The following is an 8,479-nucleotide window of genomic DNA, read 5'->3' as shown; positions in this document are numbered from 1 at the left end:
TGTGTCTACTACATTTTTCTTTTTTAATTATTGAGATAGTTTACTCATTTTTTTTAATGTTTATTTATTTTTGAGAGAGAGACAGAGCAGAGAGGGGGAGGGCCAGAGAGAAAGAGAGACACAGAATCCGAAACAGGCTCCAGGCTCTGAGCTGCCAGTACAGAGCCCGACGCAGGGCTTGAACTCACAAACTGTGAGATCATGACCTGAGCTGGTGTTGGACACTTAAGCAACTGAGCCACCCAGGTGCCCCTCTAGTCCATTTTTCAACTACACAGGTAGAATGCCAATATATATTTTAAAAATTAATCCTATTGCTTTATATTATGCTACTGACTCTTGTGAATAAATATGAAGCATTTGATATATTATTAAACCTCAAAAAGTATGTATCTTTGTGTGTGTGTGTGTGTGTGTGTGTTTGTGTGTGTGTGTGTGTGTGTGTGTGTGTGTGTGTGTTGGAAAAGAAAAATGGAATGATATCATTATTAGTTGCTTCTAATGACTCTCAAAGGAACCAAAAACTAAATGAAATATTTGTCCTATATCTGTTCATGAGTGTTCTTAAAAGAAATATTACAGTTTTGTTTATCATGATTAGTATCATGTCATAATATTTTAGATTGTTTTCAATTTAATTTAAAGAGAATAAGGCCATATCTATTTTAAGTATACTGTTGCTTTTGTCCCCAAAGTGAATATAGTTAGATTTACTTTTACTGCCACTTTATTTTTAATGAGAATATTTCAGTGACAACAACAGTAAAATACTCTGATTGTTTTCAAATTAGAGATATAAACTCTGCTCCATAATTTACTTTTGTCTCTCTACTTGATGGAATGTTCATTATTTCTAAGAACTGCAGTTTCCTATAAATGATATAAATAAGGTAAATGATGATCTTCACCTTTCCTTAAATTTCTAAGAGGCAAAGACTAACTGAAAGTTTGTATTCACCTATTTTTTTTTCATGGGAATTATTTAAGAGACAGAAGTTTTTCTTTTATTATTGGCTGATAAGCAACCAAATTGAAGCATATCAAATCAATTTATAAACCTGTAGGAGGATAAAATATAGACATAAATCCACTGAACACACATGTAACTAATACACCCTCTGCATGTATTCTGAATGATTTCAGCGAATGCTACTCGTCTGTCCATAGGCACATGTAATGAATGCCAATGCAATCATCTGGAGGCTTAGCCATCCTTCTCTTCTTCTTCTTCTTCTTTTGTCTCTAGGCTCTCCAACTTTCACGTTTTTCATTCACTCCACTAAGCTTCTCTTGAGCTTTCTAGGTTTGACAAAGTTGTCCTCTGGCATGTTTTTGCCAGCTGTCATGGCTCATGTGCAATTTAAGCCTCTGTTGCACACTATTGTAAATCCAGGTAATGAAAGCCACAAACTTCTCACAAGCATTATAAAGCTGACATCTGTCAAGATAAATATTGTGCAGTCAGCAAAGAGAGGGGATGGCTTAGATGGCTTAAACAGGTAACCTTGATATTTCATTTGAGAAGGCTTTAGATGCACCTTCAGAGTATCGTGGTTTGCATTAAGTTGTTATGTAACATCTGCAGATCACTTTCATGCTCTTAATAAGTAATAGTTTATGTTTTTAAAAACATCTGTGTTTTGGAGAAAACGGATGAATTATTTCCTAAGCCCATTATTTAAAAACATGGCATGATTTTCTGTGTTTTATTTACTTATTTACTATCTTATTGTAATATTAATACCTGTTGTTTAAATAAAATATATACATGTGTTAAAGTACACATATGAAGAATATCACAATTACTTTTATTGTCACAAATCTTTCAATGTTGTTTAGCAATACTTTATATTCCTTTAATATTCTTTTATTTTTGCAATGAACACTGTATGAAAATTTGCATCTTAATATATCTCCGTAAATCTTATGTCATAAACATTGTCATGTTAATCATGTTTATCTAAATTATAGCATGAAGTTACCCTGTAGCTTTCTGGCTTTTAATGACAGAACATTTTACAGAGTGCTTTAATTATAACTATTATAACAACTATACAAATAAGTTCTAACATTGGCCATTTCTTATAGGTCAGACTATTTCCTATGTGATATATATTCTCTCATTTAGTTCTTTCTAAAAAATTTTTTTAAAGTTCATTAATTCATTTTGAGAGAGAGAGAGAACACACACAAGGGGAGAGGAGCAGGGAGTGAGGGAGAGAGTGAGAATCCCCAGCAGGCTCTGTGCTGAAGTCCAATGTGGGGGCTCAAACTCAAGAATTACAAGGTCATGACATGAGCCAGTTGGCTACTGATCTGACTGAGCCACCTAGGCCCCCAATCTCATTTAATTCTAACAATAATCTACTACTCATACTATTATATAAATATAAGTTAAAGTAATACACAAATAATTATGTAAATATAATACAATAACCATTATATTATGTTCTCTCTCTCTTATAGACAATAAAGCCAAAGATTAGAGAAGTAAAACAAAATGGTTGAGACAATACAGCCAGTAAGAACAAGAGCTGGCACTCGAGCACATTCTTGTAAGCATCTTTAGAATTAGTTCTTGTAATATCTTATCATGTACAACACTATGTGACAGGAAAATGAAGATTTAGTTTTAGTTACAACTCACAAGTTAGAAGATTATTCTTTACCCCATCTTATTTCTTTAGTATATTCAGAGAACACTGTAGAAACAGAACAACACGGATCACTATGGAAAAAAAAAATAGAGCTGACTATATAAGGAAAAAGAATCTTCATCCATTCCCTTTGAGCAAAGGAAAAAAAAAACAAAAACTAAAAACAAATGCTTTGTGTCAAGGTATAAAAAAAAAAAAAAAACAAGAAATGAGAATGCTGTAAGAATTACATTCTCTCTTGTCAGACAGTGAAACACCAAACAAGAGTAGACCAGAAAAAATGTTATTGACATAGACATGCTTTTTATCATTATTTTTTAAGGAACGAAATACTGAAAATGGATTTGGAACCCATAAAATCCTTTAGAATTTTTCTTTTTTTTTTTTTTTTTTTCAACGTTTATTTATTTTTGGGACAGAGAGAGACAGAGCATGAACGGGGGAGGGGCAGAGAGAGAGGGAGACACAGAATCGGAAACAGGCTCCAGGCTCTGAGCAGTCAGCACAGAGCCCGACGCGGGGCTCGAACTCACGGACCGCGAGATCGTGACCTGGCTGAAGTCGGACGCTTAACCGACTGCGCCACCCAGGCGCCCCTAGAATTTTTCCATACAAGTATGTATATAATGATTGAGACCCATAGTATACATGTGTGAATCTTTTTATATACGTACGCGTGTGTGTGTGTGTGTGTGTGTGTGTGTGCACGTGCGTGTGTGTGTATTTCAGCAGTAGGTAAACTAATGCAAGGTCTAATTATTCTGTTAATTTTGTATTTTTGAGATTGGAAATAAGAGAAAGATCCTGTCATTAGAATCTAAATTGTAGTATACTCATCTGTGAAGAGATCTATCATTTTGTGAGAAAGAATAAGGAAGAATGTGATGAAATCAGAGTGAGCAACTGGGGGTGGAGGGGAGGAGAAAAAGCCAATATAGTATGCTCTTGCTCTTCTCTGTAAGAAAGAAGGTAAATAAGATTAACATATATATATTTTTTAATTTCTAAAGAGAGCAAGAATGAAATATGAACTACTCAATTTTACATAAAACTTAGAAAAAGGGAATTGACAGGGAGAAGCAAATACATTTATATGATTTTGACTTTGAACCGTATTTCTTTTACACTTCCAAAAATGAAATTCATCCACCTGTAGGGAAATACCTTAAAAAGTAGGAAAAATGAATGCAAAATTAGGTACAAACATTAGAAAATAAGTCCAACTCTATATTAAATAGGTAACACATCCATGTCTTATACAACGTTATTTATAATTATAACTCAATAAAATTGGAAAAAAAACACCAAAAAAACCCCACAGACATAAGACCTAAATAATATTTCAAGTAATTTTAACACAGTTCTTTATATAGATTTATACACACACACACATACATGTATAAACAGAAAGAACTATAAATACACTTTTGGTACATTTTCAATCAAAAATGAACAATAGGTTTATTGTTAGTAATGTTGACAATGTAATTGTACGCTACATTAAAGTACATTCTTGGGGCCCCTGGTTGGCTCAGTCAGTTGAGTGTCTGAATTTGTGGCTCAGGTCATGATCTCACAGTTCACTAGTTCGAGCCCTGCTTCAGGCCCTGCGCTGACAGCTCAGAGCCTGGAGCCTCCTTCAGATTCTGTGTCTCCCTTTCTCTCTGTCCCTCCCCTGATCAATTACTTTCTCTCTCTTTCTCTGTCTCTCAAAAATAAACACTTTTTTTAAAAAGTACATTCTTTCAAACTACACCAAATGTATTATAAATGAATTTACAATTATTCCCTAATATATGTTTTAAAAAAATGTAAATATATTGAATTTATTTGGAAACAGTTTTTACAGCATAAAAGCATTAAATAAAATAGTTTTATAGCATAAAAGTACTAAATAAAATAGGTAAAAACCTTTTTGTTAAATTTGAGTTAGAAATACAAATGTAACTTGTAATTTAAAGTATATATATTCTCTAGGTTTTTGCTACTGAAATAATCTAGAAGCAGTGACCTCCCAAGAGTAATGTGTATACGTAACAACCAGACTTTGATTCTAAAAACTATTCTCCAATATAATGAAGAGGTGAGACTTGAAGAAATAGCTATTTCCAAGTCTGAGAACAGGGAAAATAGAGAAAATGAAAAATGCACACAAGAAACTGATCAAATATTAATGTGTTCATATCAAAAGGATACAGAAATGGGTTGGCAATTTGTGTGGAAAATTATATATATGTGTGTGTGTGTGTGTGTGTGTGTGTGTGTGTGTATGTATATATATAATTTTTTTTTTCAATGCTATACATCTCAAAATCTTGATTAGTTTTTCCAGTATGAAAAATATGATATCCACTTTAAGTTTGGTATATACACTTAGTGGATCTTTCCATTCTGTTTATTTTTAAACTTTTTGTATCATTTTGTTTTAAAATCCTATTGTGCAAAAATATATGGCATTAGAGAGGAGACAGTAAGATTTAAGAAGAAAGATAGTATCTTTTAAGCAGTAGGCTTAAACCATTCATATGCATAACGATTTTTGATGAGTTTGAATATATTCCATATTTGGTTTTATGTGGTCTTACTTGTCATTATCCACTTATTTTATACACTCCATTTTCCACTTTTTGGTGATTTTAGTTTGCTTCATTTTGTTTACATATTTAAAACTATGTATTTTACTCTCAAATTTTCTGATTACTTTTATGTACATATTTGACAGGTAACATTAAATTTAAATTTTCTAATAAAAGTTGAAGTTTAATAAGATCAGTTTTACTCTCTGCAAGGACATTAATACCTATTTAATTTTATCTTCTTTTCTTCTTATCCTCTTTCCCCATAAACACACACACACACACACACACACACACACACACACATCATAGGACAAACCTTATTATTTTCATCTAGGTTGTAGTTTAATTTGTTAACCAAAACACATTTTAAAACACTGATTATTTAGATATATTGCAGACATATTTTTGGTAGCAAATTCTTGAATAGTATTGTTCAAATGCCAGTAAGCTCATTAAATAATTTATAGAAATATAGCATATCAGGAATGGAATATTCTGTTGTCATTAATATTGATATGATTTGTTCATATCAGCATATATTTAAAATGCTCAAAATTTATTGTAAAGTGAAAAAATTAATTTATATGAAGACAGTTATTTTAGATACCATTTTATTCAACTTCTATCAATAGTTATGTCTAGAGAGATACCCAAATAAATAGGTAGATATAAACATACATAAACAACTTGTCATTTCTGAAAATAGGCACCATTATTTTATAAACACATTTGCCTTTATTGAGAGGAACTGGTACAATGTGTTACATATACATTTGTAATGCTAAAATTTTGCCATGTTTATGTATTATGTAAAAAAAAAAAAAACCTATTCAAAATGTCTACTACAACATGACAGTTTTTAAAAAGTTCTTACAAGTCAATGATTACATGTTACATGGGCATCTGGGAAAAGTTAGTAAAAAAAATTAATCATTGATGAAGAAAAACACATGTCCCTACAATAAGGAGAGTTGAATCTTCACAATCAGTGAAATAAGATTTGCCTACAATCTCGTCATCTACAATATTAGCAAAGCACTTTAAAATAAACAATTGATGGAGAATGTGAGAAAAACGTTACTGAGGTGAAAATTGGTATTTAATGGCAATACATATATCAACCTTCAGCTGGTATGAGACAGTGTAATTAATTATTCGGATAGCATTCCAAGTAAGAGTATGTTTAACAATACTCTGCCCTCTAAGGAACATTTCTTCTGTTTTTATTTTCCTTAAATTCAATAAACAGAGAATTAAGAATGATGTTGAGGGGCGCCTGGGTGGCGCAGTCGGTTAAGCGTCCGACTTCAGCCAGGTCATGATCTCGCGGTCCGGGAGTTCGAGCCCCGCGTCAGGCTCTGGGCTGATGGCTCAGAGCCTGGAGCCTGTTTCCGATTCTGTGTCTCCCTCTCTCTCTGCCCCTCGCCCGTTCATGCTCTGTCTCTCTCTGTCCCCAAAATAAATAAACGTTGAAAAAAAAAAAAAGTTAAAAAAAAAAAAGAATGATGTTGATTTGAGTTTCTAAGGTTCACGCCTGCGAGTCAGGATTCTCAATCCAGAGACAATGGCCCCAATGTGATAGAACCCCAAAGGCTTCATTGAGAGTAACTGGAATGAGACAGTTGATAGCTTTGATGACATGAACCTCTCTGATTCCCTTTCCCGTGTCATCTATGCCTATGGCTTTGAGAAGCCTTCTGCCATCCAGCAGTGAGCCCTTCTTTCTTGTATCAATGGTTAATGTGATCACTGAAGCCCAATCTGAGACTGGGAAAATAGTCACTTTTGCCATATCAATTCTGTGACAGATTGAATTGGAACTAAAGGCTACACAGGCCTTGGTCCTGGCACCCAGCAGAGAGCTGGATCAGCAGATACAGAGATAGTCATGGAATTAGGAAATTACGTGGGTGCCTCCTGCCATGCCTGCATTGAGGGGACCAGTGTGTGTGCTGAGGTGCAAAAGTTGCAGATGGAAGTTCCCCATATCATCATACCCCAGGTCATGTGTTTGATATGCTTAACTGGATATACCTGTATCCCAAATACATCAAGATGTTTGTACCGGAGGAAGCTGATAAAATGTTAAGCCATGGATTTGAGGACCAGATCTATGACATATTCCAAAAGCTCAACAGCAACACCTAGGTGGTTTTGCTGTCGGCTACAATGCCTTCCAATGTGCTTGAGGTGACCAAGAAGTTCATGAGGGAACCCATTTGGATTCTGGTCAAGAAAGAGGAGTTGATCCTGGAAGATATCCACCAGTTTTACGTCAAGATGGAACAAGAGGAATGGAATCAGATGCACTGTGTGACTTGTGTGAAACCCTGACCATCATACAGGCAGTCATATCCATCAACACCTGAAGGAAGGTTGATTGGCTCACTGAGAAGACTCACACTTGAGACTTTACCATGTCCTCCATGCATGGAGATATGGACCAAAAGGAATGAGATGTTATCATGAGAGAGTTCAGCTCTGGCTCTAGCAGAGTATTTATTACCACTGACCTGCTGGCCAGAGGCATTGATGTGCAACAGGTTTCTTTAGTCCTCAATTACGACCTTCCCACCAAAAGGGAAAACTGTACCTACAGAATCAATTGTGATGGACCATTTGTCTGTAAGGGTGTGGCTATTAACATGGTGACAGAAGAAGACAGGAGAATTTCTCAAGACAATGAGAACTCTACAACACCTCCATTGATGTATACCCCCCAATGTCGCTGAAACCATCATCTGAGGTGCTTCCTGCTACCTAGCTGTACCTGGAGTTCAGTCCTTGGGCAGGATAAGGGGGGAGGGGGCACTGAAGAGGAGCAGGAGAGGGGAGGAAAGGGAGCCAAGGGATGGACATCTTGTCATTTTTTTTTAATAAATGTCACTTTTTGAGGCCAAAAATAAATAGACTTCTGTTGATTTTATTTTATTATATAGGCTATACTTTAGAGAACAGCATGTTTGGCATCATAAAACAGAGCTATGGTTGAAGTATATCTATTGTAGACATTACAAGTAATCTCAGAATAACCTCGTGGGTTTTTTTTTTTTTTCCATTTTCATGGGTGTGTGTTTGCAAAATCTAGTTTAAAAAGAAACCCATAGCAGTTTTCATTTGCCCAGAATGAGGGATAAAGATTACAATTTACAGTCACTTTCTATTTTTTTATTGACGTATAGCTGACATACAGTATCCTATTAGTTTATATCAATAGTACATCATAGTAATTCAATATTTGTA

The 8,479-nt window shown here is 34.5% G+C and overlaps 1 pseudogene; it reads left to right on the top strand.

Moving 5' to 3' along the window:
- Window positions 1-1,344: 1,344 nt before the first annotated feature.
- On the top strand, window positions 1,345-8,000 carry LOC115522916 (annotated as a pseudogene).
- Window positions 8,001-8,479: the final 479 nt, after the last annotated feature.

This window comes from Lynx canadensis, chromosome C2, assembly GCF_007474595.2.
Source record: "Lynx canadensis isolate LIC74 chromosome C2, mLynCan4.pri.v2, whole genome shotgun sequence".
NCBI classification, from domain to species: domain Eukaryota; kingdom Metazoa; phylum Chordata; class Mammalia; order Carnivora; family Felidae; genus Lynx; species Lynx canadensis.
This window is presented reverse-complemented; position numbering and strand designations above follow the sequence as displayed.